This window comes from Prionailurus viverrinus, chromosome C2 (assembly GCF_022837055.1).
Source record: "Prionailurus viverrinus isolate Anna chromosome C2, UM_Priviv_1.0, whole genome shotgun sequence".
NCBI lineage: Eukaryota > Metazoa > Chordata > Mammalia > Carnivora > Felidae > Prionailurus > Prionailurus viverrinus.
In genome coordinates, this window is record NC_062569.1 from 142,840,444 (window position 1) to 142,855,550 (window position 15,107).

Below are 15,107 nucleotides of genomic sequence, written 5' to 3' on the forward strand. Positions count from 1 at the left end.
CATTTTGCAATTACTCCAGTGTTAGATAAGCACCTGTTGCTCCTCTTACCAAACAGATACTTCTATTTATCCATGACTTCTATTTTAGAGTGTCCCAGAGGCCACCACAGCTGATGTGGCAATCTGTTGTTGCCCCATCCCTGAAACTATGACCCTGTTCCATCAATGGTGCTGCCATCATCAGCATAATGGCAATTCAAAGTACTATAAATATTTTGGTATTTGATTCTTATGTTAAAAATTAAGAGACAGAAATTTCAGGGCAAAAAATAGTATGGATGCCCTTCAACCACCCAGGAATAAACTTCTTTATTGAACTTACTTCATTTAAAAACAAAACTGTAACCATAGCAGTTAATATACAGAGAGTTAAAGTATAACAAAAACAAGTATGAGCTAGCTCAGAGAAAAAAGAAATCCACATACAATGAAAAAAAAGAAGAAGGGTTCATGTGCGGGGTTTTATCTGGGTCTTAAAAGAAGTCTCAAGCAAGCAAAGAGAGGTTGGAGAGTACTTAATAAAAGTACAGAGGAAGAAATGCACAGGTATTATTATAAGGATAATCAATAATCTTACATGACCACAACTTGACACATATCATTCAAGTGAAGAATTTTCCTGTTCTTAAATAGATTAATAGATTTAATAGATCTTAAATAGAATGTCAACACTTCCAAGAATAGTTTTACAACATGTACAACAAAATGGATTGATTAGTTGTTATAACGATGATCATCGAGTCACAAAATGTAAAACAATTCTAATCACTGTCAAAATACATTACTGTTTAGCTTCATGATGCATAGTAAATGAGCATATTCTTCTTCTTTTAGTACATTCTTCTTGATTTAAAAAAAGACAAAGTTTTAAAAATCACACATTTCAAACTCCTAAGAGAAAAGATAGAAGAAAAGTTTCATGATATTGGACTTGGCAACAATTTCTTGGATGTTACATCAAAAGCACAGACAACAAAAGCAAAAATAGACAAATAGGACTACATCAAAGTTTAAAGACTCTTGTACATCAAAGGATACAATCAACACAGTGAAAATAACATATGTAGAATGGGAGAAAATATTTGCCAATCATATATCTGATAAGGGACTAATATCCAGAATATAAAAAGAAATCATAAAAAAACTCATACAACTTGGCAACAAAAAATCAAATAACCTGATAAAAAAATGGACAAAGGACTTGAATAAGCATTTCTCCAAAGATAATGCATAAATGGCCAACAATCATTTGAAAAGCTGCTTAACATCACTGATTATCAGAGAAATGCAAACCCAAATCACAATGAGATGTCACCTCACTATTGGATGATAGCTATCAATTAAACTGAAAATAGCAAGTCCTAACAAGGATGTGGAAAAATTGGAATCCTGGTGCATAGTGGTAGGGTTGTGAAATAGCATAACTGCTATGGAAAAGATTATGGAGTTTCCTCAAAAAGTTAAAGACAGATATCATATAGTCTAGCAATCCCACTTCTGGAGAAGCAGAACATCAAAGGGATATTTGCGCACCTATTCTCATAGCAACACTATTCACAATCACAGAGGTGGAATCAACCCAAATGTCCACTGATACTGATAGCTGAATGAACAAACCAAATATGGTATGCACCTATACTGGAATATTATTCAGACTTTAAAAAGAAGAAAACCCTGTCAGATGTTAAAACATGGATGAACCTTGAGGATATTACACTAAGTGAAATAAACCATTCACAAACAGATAAATACTAAATTATGCCACATACATAAAGTATGTAAGGTGGTCAAAATCCTAAAAGGAAAGTATGGTGGTTATCAAGGTGAAGGTAGGTGGAGGGGGAAAACAGGAATTGCTTAAGGGATATAGAGTTTCAGAATTTCAGGATGAAAAGTTCTAGAGATTGTTTTCACAACTATGTGAATATAATTAATACTACTGTATACTTTAAACTGGTTAATATGGTAATATGTGTGTTTTCCCATAATTAAAAAAAATGAAAAAAATCACAATGTAGTGATTTGCAAGTAGCTTTACTGGATTTTTTTTTAATGTTTTTATTTATTTTTGAAGGAGAGAGAGCATGAGCAGGGGAGGAACAGAGAGAGAGGGAGACACAGAATCCGAAGCAGGCTCTGGGCTCTGAGCTCTGAACTGACTGTCAGCACAGAGCCCGATGGGGGCTCGAACCCACAAACTGTGAGATCATGACCTGAGTCGAAGTCGGACGCTTAACCAACTGAGCCACCCAGGCACCCCGCTTTACTGGATGGTTTAATTCAAGCCCCACATTTTGAGGATGATAGAACTGAGATACCAGAAGGTGAGGGAGGAGGAGACCTTGGTATCTCATGCCATCCAACTCACTATGTCTTAAATATCTACATCTGCTGACTTGATCCTTTTGTGGTTTCTGCACAATCTCTACATCCAGCAGTAAAAATCTAACTCTCCTGATGTTTGATGGTGAATACATATATGAAGGGAAAGTCAAGAGAGTAGATGTTTACCCAATGTATCCCATTTATCTAATAGGAGATGAGAGTTTTTGCTTAGTTAGAACTCTAAGAAAACATTGGCATATTTCTTCAGCACATAATTGTATTAAGGACTCTCATTGCTTAAACCCTGTTGGCTACCTTTACAAATGGAAACATTCAAATAATCTTCATCATTATGACCTCCAATGTAAAAAGCAAGATTAAACACATCTAAACACTTCCTTGTAAATACCTCTGGTATGCAGAATGCACACATGCATGCACACGCACACACACACACACACACACACACACACACACACAACGTCCGATAGACTAAATCTTCATTTCAACCCTAGGTAATGTCAAATACGAACTATAAACGGGGTAGGAAATGCTAATATACGAAGAAAAAGTGTATTAAAACTGTACCTATCATTGCCCCAAACCAGGGGCCATTCTCAAATCTCTGCTGTCTCTTTGTATATCTGGCCAAGGACACTGACACTGCGAGGTACAGAGAGCAGAGGTCAGGGCTTACCTGAAGGGCAGGAAAATAGAAGTCTGAATAGGATCATGTAGGTATTGGAGATTAAAACATGGTTCAAAAGAACTAGGAAGCGTGTATAGAATTAGACTTGCAATACAGAGAAAATATTCACTTTAGAATCTCTTACTGAGCAACAGGCATGTGCTAAACAGAGTACTTACAGCTATGGTTACAGAAATAAATAAGACTACTAAGTCCATAAGAGAAGGAAGAGTCAGGAATTCAAGCTCACGTTGAGGTCACTGTTAATTTTTGATATCCAGACAACATTTAGAAACAGCATTATGAGGTAGTCTATATGATACTTATAAAAATGGATGACACAATAAATAAAAAAAATCGTAACAGTCTGGCATTAGACGTTTATTACTCCACAGACATTTATGATTGGCCTTTTATGTCCTATCTATTCTATTCACTTCTGTCTGGAGACACAAAGAAAAAAAAATAAGTCATAGTTATAGCTACTGAAGAGCCCTCAGTATAGTCAGCAAAACAAATGAATAAAGAGAGAAACTGAATGCGTCGTGGCAGAAAATCAACGAGATGTAGGGTGAATGGTGATGGAAAACAAAGATGGGGAGTACTAGCTGGGGACTGAAGAAGGCTACATAAAGGAAGTGATGCTTGAGCTGGGTCTTGGTAGAACTTTATAAAGGTGCAGAAAAAGTGGAGACAGAAAACAAGTCAAGGCTATCGGCCCAGGTACAAAATTGTGGAAGCTTTCCAAGGATGAAACTTAGCCAGGTAGGTTGCAGGCAGCCTGAGAAATGTCTATTTCATCCCCAGGAAGGAAAGCTCAATATTCAGGGAATGGACATGAACTTTCTTCTGATTATTTTACATTCAGATAAAAATGATAAACTTACACTATATAAAGCAGGGTTTTGTGTTTTTGTTTTGTTTTGTTTTGTTTTTCTTTTCTTTGAATCTTGTGACCAGGAATGTTTAAGACAGAGTTGGTACTACGTGAAAGTTTTACTGAAATGACTGGGTTCCGATGTCAGATACCCAAAGTGCTCTGGTCTTTCTTTCAATAGCATTTAAAATAAACCTTGACTTCTTTAATATTGGATAATGTACACTTTATGATGGGTATAAACCTACATGTGGAGGATGAAATGTTTACCTACCCTGCCTTTCCTTCCAGTACACTGAATGCTGGAGGCCATGTAATGATTCAACAAATTCAAGATGAGGACAGGGAAAAATATACCACTGGATGGCTTTGCAGACCAATGAATATACAACATGATGATTTCCTTACATTTTCCTCCAAAGCCATGCACATAACTAAAATTAGTTACTGCATAATGAGCAAGCCCACACGCCAAAAGAACAATTCATTAAGTGTTGTAAAATCAGAGCTATGTTTGCGGAAGTATTCTTTTATCCATTAAAATTCCTTCAAAATTATAATTTTACTCATTAAAATTCCTTCAAAAAGCAACATGCTGACCGGCATTGTCCCAGTGATTTTTAGTCCGATATGAATATCTGCTGAAATTAGACAAATACACTTGGCTGCAACAGTTGGTGTTATAACGAATAATATTCTGAAAATTATGTAGCATGTTCTTTACCTTCCCTATCAGAAACATTAAAGAATATAATCCCATTTCCTTCGTTACAATGCAACTTTGTTTCTCTTTATTCAGAGGCTCCATTCAGCATATGTGTAAAAAATGATACAGAACTTATTTCCCAAGACATACACTGATCCTTCGCCAAGATCACGTTAAAAGCATAAGGTTTCATGTGACACCAACAAGAAAACTTAGCAATTTTAATCTTTTTCATAGTTTTAGAAGAATTCCTTGTGACTTATCCTTTGCCCAAGTGATACCTTTTCATCTTTGTAACAAAGGGATGCTCAGCAGCGTTTGGAGATAATTCACAAGTAAACAAGCGGTGTGTATCTAATCGACCATGTTTCCAGTTACAAATCCATTTTCATTGAAAGGGGGAAATCTTCTTCCTGAATTTGAACCCTCCTTTGCTTAGCATTTCTTGGAAATTAGAACAGACAGTTTGAGATCATGAATAATGGCATTGGACAATAGAACTCTGTCACATATAAATACAAAGCCAGGGGATGACAATCTCTGAATAATGCTTTGGAGACATGTTTTCTCATTAGGACCTGAGTTATTTTTATAATTTCCTCCATGAGCCATTTAGGACAGCACAAAGTTCAAAAGGAAGGCCAGCTAGTAAAGATACAGAAATTTTTGAGTTTACTCCTCTGAAAAGATCTCTCTGGAACCATTGTTATTTTAAGAGACAAATTGTTACTGTAGAGAAGAATGAGGTCATATTAAATTAAAGAACATGATTCTAAAGAGATTTCATTATATACTAAAATGGTTTTGAAAAAAACAGTCTCCTCTCTAGGTTAATGAAAACACATTTAAAAACATTGGAATCCACATTTTTTGGGCATGATTGCTCTATTGAGAAGAGAGAATCAAAAAGAAAATAAAGGCTTGTTAATTAGAAAATAATAAACCTAGTAATTAGGGGTTTACACCCTCAAGCATTTTTCAAATACCCTGTCTGATGTAGGTAAGCAGATCTAGGAGGGATTCTGCAAATGAGGCCACACAGAATGTCTGTGACAAAGTTGGGATTAAGAGTTCTTGCCTCTTCGGGTTCCAAAAGGCCAGATTTCTCCCAGTTACTCTTTATTCAAGAACTGGTTTCAGGGCCAGGAGCAAAAGCATAAAAGCACAGTCACGAAAATCTTCAAACGGGCCGTGCCTTTGTCTTAAATTCTTCAATTATAAAAAGGTTTTGTGTGTGTGTGTGTGCGTGCGCGTGTGTGTGTGTGTGTGTGTGTGTGTGTGTGTTTTCTTTGAGAATGATAAAAGTCCAAAGTAGGAAGGAACATATTGTTTCAAATAACAATAAGAATGAAAATAGATTTGTTTCTCACGTCCTGAATTTTCTCAAATCCAACTTTACTTTAATTATCTGATTCATTTCCCTTCCTAATTTAGAATGAAACGTGAAATTTATTTATAGTTTTATTCATGAAAATTAAGTCAGTATATGGGTCAAGTTCCCTCTGATACCCTTTGCTTTCCTTTAGCTGTTAATTTCTGTAGTCACATCATTTCCAAGGAGGCAATTAGAGCCAAATTTATATATAATATTTTCCTCTATGAAAAAGCTTAACATACTTCAAGACAATTTTAGGAAGGTTTGAAAGAGGATGGCAAGTGGAGATTGTGAAGTCAGACATGCTCTTAATAAATAGATGCAAACTGAAGTTTATAAAAATTGGTATTTTAACAGCTTGATAAGCAAAGTATCAAATTCAATGGTCCAAAAACAATGATTTCCTTTGGAAACTCTACTAGTAATATTCAGGGGAGACTTGAATATCCTAACCAGAGTGTGGTGGTAGAAAAAGCAATCATTATTGAAGTTTGCCTGCTAAAAACTGTCCAGGAATCTAGAAACTGTTCTGGCCTCATGATTGCCATCCGGTAAAAACTGTAAGCAGCAGTTAAAAGTTGCTCACTCCTGCATTGTTACATTAAAAATAGCCACACTCTTATGAATTAGCTGGGCCGGGTATTGAACTTGGAGTGCCTCATAGGCTGATTTGGCAACTTTCATCTCCTGAATCGAGAAATTAATCTGTGTCGTTTAAGAAATTGCATGGGAATATATGTGCTCAGCAACAATCCCTTCCTATTTGCCACAAAGACCCCAAAATGTCATAATTTCATGTATAATGAGAGACTAAAACAATCCAAGAATTTTGGATTGATTCCAACACCTAGTGTGTTTGGCCTGGAAACATAAGGAATGTTGGATCAGAAAAGAACCTCAAAATTGCAGCTAAAAGTCATTTTGGCTTCACGGTAGAAAAGAGGCCATTATTAAGCTGTGTCGTAGAAGTAAAATAAAACAGATATATATTAATTCCAAATATGTAGTTTACTATTTATCCATCAATACTTTCCAGATTCATTATAGAATGAAGAGTATATGACCTTCACATCTGGAATATGTGATATTGTTGGAGGATAGAGGAAAGATATGCAAGTGAAATGGTGCCCAGGTGATTAAGTATGGATATTGGGCAAAAAAACAGAGGTGACATCACCAGACATGATAAAGTTTGGAATGGCAAGTGGTTTGGAGGAGGAATATAATGTATTCAAATTTAGATTTAATGAGGTCAAAGTCAGAAAGAGATTTATTTACTAATAAATAAGTAAAGACATATCTATTAATGGACTATCCCATGGGTAGGTTGAAATATGAAACTTCCAGCCTCAGTGAGTTTGAAAGTAGAGGTGCACGTTTAAATTCCTGAAAACAGATATGAGTGTTACCATGCATTTCTTTAGGAGTAAAAAGCAAATCAGTGCTGGGCTAGCCAGGCCTTGGGGAATAGCAGAATTACGAGCTTATAAAGGAGTCAAATACAGACCGGATAAAGAGTAGGAACTAGATAAGTACACTGTGATTTTATAGAGTCAAAGGACTTCACAAATACATTCTTTAACCCCATCTACTGAGTTTGAAAGGCAGGTTGAAGATGGCTGGATTCAGGAACCACTGCTGAGTTTTGTTAGCGTGATTTCCACAACAGGTAATGGGTGGAAATCATATTTTCAGGGGTTCAAGAGGGAATCCGTTTTGCCAAAAGAATGTCAGTAGAAATAAACCACTACCATGAAATATTTCACAAAGAAGAAAAGAGGACTGCAGAATGAATGATGGCTACTACAATATATCTCTCCTATTAAAGAGCATTTTTCCAATTTGTTGCTTTTGAATCGAGGAAAATTCAACACCTTTACACATAAAGATGAAAAATCCACTCTTGCCCCAGAGATGCGAGTGTGCTGGCCAACGAGGCAGCAATCCTTAACCAGTGAAATATTAGGCAATTCTTTTCCTTCCTGAGAGAAAGCCCTTCTTCCACTCCCCTTGTCTTACAGAGATGGAGCCCTCAGGCACCTCAGTACCCATACCTAGATGGCATCCTTCCACCATTTACATATTAATATTTACTTCCCTACAATCTAAACTATTCACATACTGCACATCATTCCTCAGGCTCTCCACAGCTCCAGATTTTCGGGACACCTCACCAGTGACTCTCCTCCTATAGTTTCAATTCCTCCACAAAGTCATGTGGGACGTAGGCGCACACTCCTTTCATCATTTACAATGATTTTGACTATCGCCTTTCTTCTAAAATTGACTTATAGAATAGTATCTTCTTTAAAAATTGTGCTTTATCCTTTCTGATAGAATTCTGTGTCAGTCAACACAGAATTGCTGTGTTGCTATAATCTTCCAGCGGTTTAAAAAAAGACTAGTTATAAAGCAAACCAAGGTTGATTCTAAAGGAATTTACCATAAATTATTTGATGTAAATATTATGGTAAACACTTACCATAAATATTACCATTCACTATGATGGTAAAATATACTAATGGATCATATACCAACTGGCTTTAAAAACCAGGCTTTAAAATATATATATATATGGTACATATAGCTTTAGTAACTTGATTAAACATTTCATAAAAGAGCACTGCCATAGTTCTGTCATGCTTAAGAGAAAAAAGAGGATTGAAATTGTGTCAGGAATATTGTTTGTACATGAAGGAACTAGATAATTTAACTACCATGCATATCTTGCATACTTTTATGGATGGACACCCTAGGAAGTGTGCTATTAGAACAGAAGAAAAGGGCCATGCCTCAGAGAAAAATGATCAATTGCATTTTCCAAATAGGTTTCTCTTGTTACTAATCTCACTGGACAGTTCAATCACCAGCAGGTAGTTGTCTGATGTACCAGCATTTAAAAGGAAAAGTTTTTGCATTTTAAGCAAATAATTGGTTAGAAAGAATCTGGGACTCGATGATAACATCTGTCAAATGACAGCTATCTTTCATAGACAGCTATTAAATTCTAACACCATCAATCTGACCGTTTCTTACAGCCCTTTTTTATATTCTTTTGGTAATAGGGTGCTACCTACTTTCACTCATAACTAAAACTAATTCCTTCAGAGGGCTTATTTCTTGAGTATTTAATGAAGATGTTAAACCTCATGAAAATAAAGTTCAAAGTTGAGTTTAATAAAATGATGGTGACATGTTTCTAGGATACTTCGGTGTGTTTAAAGAGCACTTGTTTTTATCTGACATTCTCCATCAAATTATTTACCTACCAGCCATAAACCATCTGCTGGCTTTTCACCAGGTCCTGAATTGGTGCTCACTCTGGCCTCCAAGACTCTGTGGTGCTGTAGTCCCAGGTCACTTCTCTGACTCCACATGCTGCCTCACTCAACTCCAGCCACCAGGACTTCCTGACACACAGGCTCTGACTGACAGCCAGGACAGGTGTCATTTCCTCAGCCAGAAAACTCATCCATCAGAATCCAAGTCAAACAGCTCTCTCTCTCTTCCTTCGGAGCTCAGCTTCAACGGTAGCCCTTCACTGATCTTTGCTGACCATCCTCCCTAAAATTGCATCCCATCCCTCTCTACTTTCTGCTCTGTTTTCAGAGTTGTCTATCATTGTCAATATTATCCATTTAGGGGAGCTAGGGCGTCTCCGTCGGTCAAGCATCTGACTCTTGATTTCGGCTCAGGTCATGATCTCATGGTTCATGAATTCAAACCCCACATCAGGCTCTGCACCGACAGTGCTTGGGATTCTCTCTCTCTCTCTCTGACCCTCCAGTACTCTCTTTTTCTCTCAAAAATAAATAAATAAATTAATTCATTGTTTAATTAATTGAAAAGAACCCTGAATTATCTGCAAACCAACACTCTATCCAGATGGGAAAACTAAATACACTGATCAATATGGCGTCCTTTGTATCACTCTACTCTCTTGATTACTCTGGGGTTTTTGTTTTGCCTTGTTTTGTTTTGTTTTGTTTTGTTTTGTTTTGTTTCTGTGTGACACTATCTTTTCCTAGCTTCCAGCACAATTCTTTGAAGGCTTTCCTCCAAACTCTATGATCACTCCTCTGTCTCCATCAAATTCCTCAGATCTATTTTCAGATTAGATCCTCAACCAGATGCCCTGTTCACTGCTACTGTCCCCGGGCAAACCACCATCATCTCTCAGCTGAATCACATTACCTTACGTATTCTCCTTTCTTCAGTCCTTGCTTTCTTAGGGTTCATTCCACACAGAAAAGGCAAAATATAAGAGCTCAAGTAACTCTTATGCTCAAAATGGTTTTCCAGCTCATTCCCATTAGAAACACAAGTCCCAACAATGGCCTGTGTTGGGACTCAGCTCTCCAGCCATTCCTGAATCTCATCTCTTCTTTCCTGCACCTGTTCTTTCTTCTGGGGACATGAGATCTCTAGGTGTTCTTCAGTCGCAGGGTCTGAACCTGCCGTTTTTTTCTTCCCCAGATACTCACAGGGCTAAATACTGCATCTACCTCACATCTTCTCTCAAACGTTACCTTCTCAGTGAGGGTTTCCCTGAAATTTATTGTTAAAATTCTAACCTCTCCTCTACCAGTGATACTCCACATTCTATTCCCTTTCGCTGCTTTACTTTTTTGTTTCCTCACACCTATCACCTTCCACACAAAGTATATCTTACATTTTTTAAAGATTTTTAGGATTCATAAGAAGGATTTTTGTCTGTGTTGTTTATAGCTCAGTTCCCAACGTTTACAACAGGGCTCAGTATTTGTTCAATAAATGAATAAACAAATACTCAGAAACAGAGGCATGTCAGACAAGACAGAAAAAAATCCCTTAATCAAACTGAGACATAGACTCAAAACATGTGTTTCAAGTTCACTTGTAAGTGAACACAAATTTCAAAAAACAAAAAAAAGGTTGTTTTATGATTGTTCATTCTAATACATTGTGTATGTCATAATTACAATTTTATTTGAAACTCATACTCTAATTTATGCTAAGATAAGCTAGATGGTAAATGTGTCTTTCATTAGGACATGAAACTTTATCAGTTTTCTCAAAAGTAATGTTTTCCTCATTTTATCTTCCTGGTAATCAGTCAGTGAAGATAATTAATTGGGGATGAGGGGGAAAAACACTGAAGGTCATGACTTTTATTGTACTCTAGCCATGATCCACAACCGTGGATTATGATTAAATGTCCAAATATCAGAAAATAATATATCAAGACAATTGCCTGATATAGTGTCTTTTTAGTAGAGATCGATGTTTGCCCTCATATCTACTGTATCCTTCATTCTGTTTGTTTGATTGCTGGTTTTTTAATGCCCTAAATTTTCTAGTCTTTCTTGCAATTAGGTTTGCCGCGTGATTTGCATTTAGATTTGCCATGTGATGGAGTTTTGGCTTTTGGAATGTGAATGATCTTAATACCCAATTTCTGGGCCATGATTTTAAAAGGCGAGGGCACATGCCCTCACTTCCCCTCTTCCCCATTCTGTGGAAAGCAATGCTGAATCAGCAGAGGGTGTGGGCACCATCTCTGACTTTTCCAAAGAAGAGAACAGCCGAGGGGATAGAAGCACCTAGCTACTGACACCAAAAAGCCCTGAAATATCTATCTGGACATTTACATGCCAGAAAGCCACAAGTCTATTTTTTTAAGCCAGTATTTACAATCTCATATAACAAGTTAAACTTATTCAAACTAATACAGTCCTGGACCAAGTCAGGGTTCTAGTCCTGTTTCTGTTATTATGAAGGTGATCATAATCAAACAAATTGACCGACTTTATTTAACTGTTCATTGTTTAGCCGATCAATTATTGGATACAAATCATATGCCAGTATATAAATAGGCTTTAACTATATAATACCATGCTTCTAGTATTAGAGAAAATTGCTCACTCAATGTTTAGTCTCCTTGGCAATGTGAGATAAAGAACATAATTTATGGCGGGCAGAACCCCATTGTGAAATGTGCATGGACTTTGGAGTCAGAGAAGTCACACTCCTCAATCTAGATCTCCCACTTTTAACTGTGGAACATTGGGCAAGTTGTTTTATATTTTTGCAAAACTTGTTTTCATGTTTAAATGCAGATAAATACAATTATTTATAGGGTTGTTTCAAAGAATGAATGAGGTAATATATGCAGAACACTTATTGTAGTGCCTAGCAAAATTAGTATTCATTATTATTATGATTGTGTATTGTATCGACCTAATCTTCAGGGAATTAAAGTTGGAAAGAGATTTAGACAATGTAAATGTATGTGATAGCACAAATATGTTGTTCGAATTCTACTAAAATATAGAACTTCCTGTCAATAGTATTTGTATGATCATAAGTCTTGGTCATAAACTGAGTAGTTTTAATTCTGTAGGTCCCAGCAAATGTATGTTGACAATAAATAAATAAATAAATAAGACTTGTGCTTCTAGATTCCTCAGTCGCTTCCAGGCACCTGAGATATAGAATCTGGAGCGATTATCTTATAAACTATCATAAATTGTCACACATAACTCAGACAGGAAATTTCACTCCTCTAGGGAATGTCATATGTATATCTTGGGCTTTGGAACTTGCATATTCAAGGTAGCATTAAGCTAGTTCTCTAGTGTATTAGGAGAGTACTTCATGAGTCGTATATATGACATCTTTGACTATTTGTGATTAGGGGGGAAAATACCTCCACACTTTATCCAAACGAGGTCACAAGTTCCAGAGGTCTGGCCAAATTCCAAGTCAAATAATGACATTTTCCTCTACATACCAACCTTCCCTTCACAGAAAGAAAAACAGAGACTTCAATCCATACTCAAATGGGATTTTAGAAAGTAGTTATATGTCCAAAGACAAGGCAGAGATAGAAAGTAGATTCACAGCCCAAAATCATTCCACAACGTGAGCAAAAAGTAGGTGCACCAAAGAATAGAGGAATAAATCACGTTCAGAACCGTAATTAACCATATGGCGTTAAGAGCTGGCATTTGGAAGTTTTGACATGAAAGGGATCTAAAATATAAAGTTTCCAAGAGAGAGTCTTATGTCATGGAAAGGTGTTAAGACTCTTATTTCAAGAGTTTTTCCATTGGCTAAAGGGAAAGATTTGCCCAGAGAAATGTGTTCATGACGAGAAAATGAATAACAAGGATGAAACCATTTTAACAGGAATGATTCAAGAGTGCAGAGCCTTGGTACTCAAGTAGCTGTAATCGATACCACCATGAATGACCGTATTTCTTCACATATGTCTCCAATTACGTCCTGCATTTCTAATGAAAACAAGGTTGCTAGTATGCACTCCTGTGCCACTTCTTCAATTTGTTTTTTATTAAATTCTCATCCTAATCAGTTATGATAATTTTGCAAAAAGACCCAAGTGATGTTTCTGGTAAATAAGGTGACTCCATTGCTAAGTAAGAATGAGTAATGACAAAAGAGAATAGGAAATGTTTAAACTGTTACAAAAGCAAACCATCCTCACCTTTCCCTCAAGTAGGTTCTTCTCTGAGGCTTCAGAAAACGATTGCATGAAAAAAGGCAAGGAAGAGATAGAAACTATCTGTATTCATGTATTAAAATAACTAATAAGTGTGAGAAAACATTAGATTCTTTCGAATTTTATATTAAAATGTCACAGATCTATTATTCCATTTTTGCCACTAACACACAGGTTCATTAGTCACAACTGACTTCATCATCAGAGTTCCAAAGGTTTTCTTGAAAAACGAAATTATAACCTCCATAATGGTAGTAGATTTCAATCCCTGGTGCTTCTTCAAACTACGAAGAACTTAAAAATCTGGAAAGAAAGAAAGAAAGAAAGAAAGAAAGAGAAAGAAGGGAGGGAGGGAGGGAGGGAGGAAGGAAGGAAGGAAGGAGAACTGTTTTAGTTTCAAAGTTTTAAAAGAACTTGGAACAGTTCTAATCACTGCATGCTACTTCCGGAAAATATAAAATCAGAAGACAGAGGTACAAAGCTGGGCATCAGCTATTTTTTAAACTCCCTAAGTGTGCCTGTTGGCATCTTGGATCGAAAACCACTGCTCTAAAGAATGCTTTACATTTAAAATATCCATACAGAGGCCAAGTTCCTGCTCTAACAATCTAATTAATTGATATAAAATGGTGACGGGTTCATGCTCTTGAAAACTATGGTGTGAACGAGGGTCTCTCCCACACCTTCCTAGTGACAGTTGTTAATAAACTCTTTGAACTTAAGTCTCCATGAAAGGGCAATGCGAAAATCCTTTTTATAACTGGAAATGAATCAGACAAGCTTCTCAGCTACTCCCTAACCAAATTCCAGGAAATCTCATATTATTTGGCTTATTTCCCTTCACTCCTGTTGCGACTTAATTGTGCTTCAGTCCTATCCAAATTGTCACTCTTGAAAGATTTTGCTTTGCAAATAACTTTTCAAGCTACATTATCAGTTCCTGTCAAAATGGCATTTCTGAGACTGGAAAAATATCATTTTAATACTAAAAGTCCTTCTAGTAATTCAATTACTTCGGGATTTTTCTCATAGGTGCAAAAAGAGTATTTAGCTCCAAGAACAGACAGACTTCTAAGGTAGGGTAATTTTGTTGGTTTTTCTTTTGCTTTGTTTTGTTTTTAGTTTTGTATTTTAAAGTTGACAACAAGTTCAGCAGATTAGAATCCCAGATTAATTAAGTTATCCTCATTTTTATTATTAAAAAGAGAAATTGAGACATCAAATTTCTTTTCAGGAGGCACCCTTCTAGCTAATGCAGCTACAAGCTGTGGATGAACTATTTTTGCTTGCTTATTTCTTTAACGGTAAAGACTATACAAATGATTCAGCTAAGGCTCTATTCCTGTGTATATTTCTAGAATGTTTCTCACCTGAGGCAGTATTTCAGGTGTTTCATCCAAACGTCCGGAAATGACCATCTAAACACTCTTAACATTGAACTGTGTCTAATCTTTTGTCCTGCTCCTACCTTCATTCATTCAACTAATGCTTTTTTAAGCATTTCTATATGTGAGGCATTGCGGATACAGCCAAAAACACAACGGGGGAAAAATATGTCTTTTCAGAGCTTGCATTCTTATATGAAAATAAACGCTGTAAGTTTTAGATACCAAACAGTAAGTGCAAAAAGGTAAA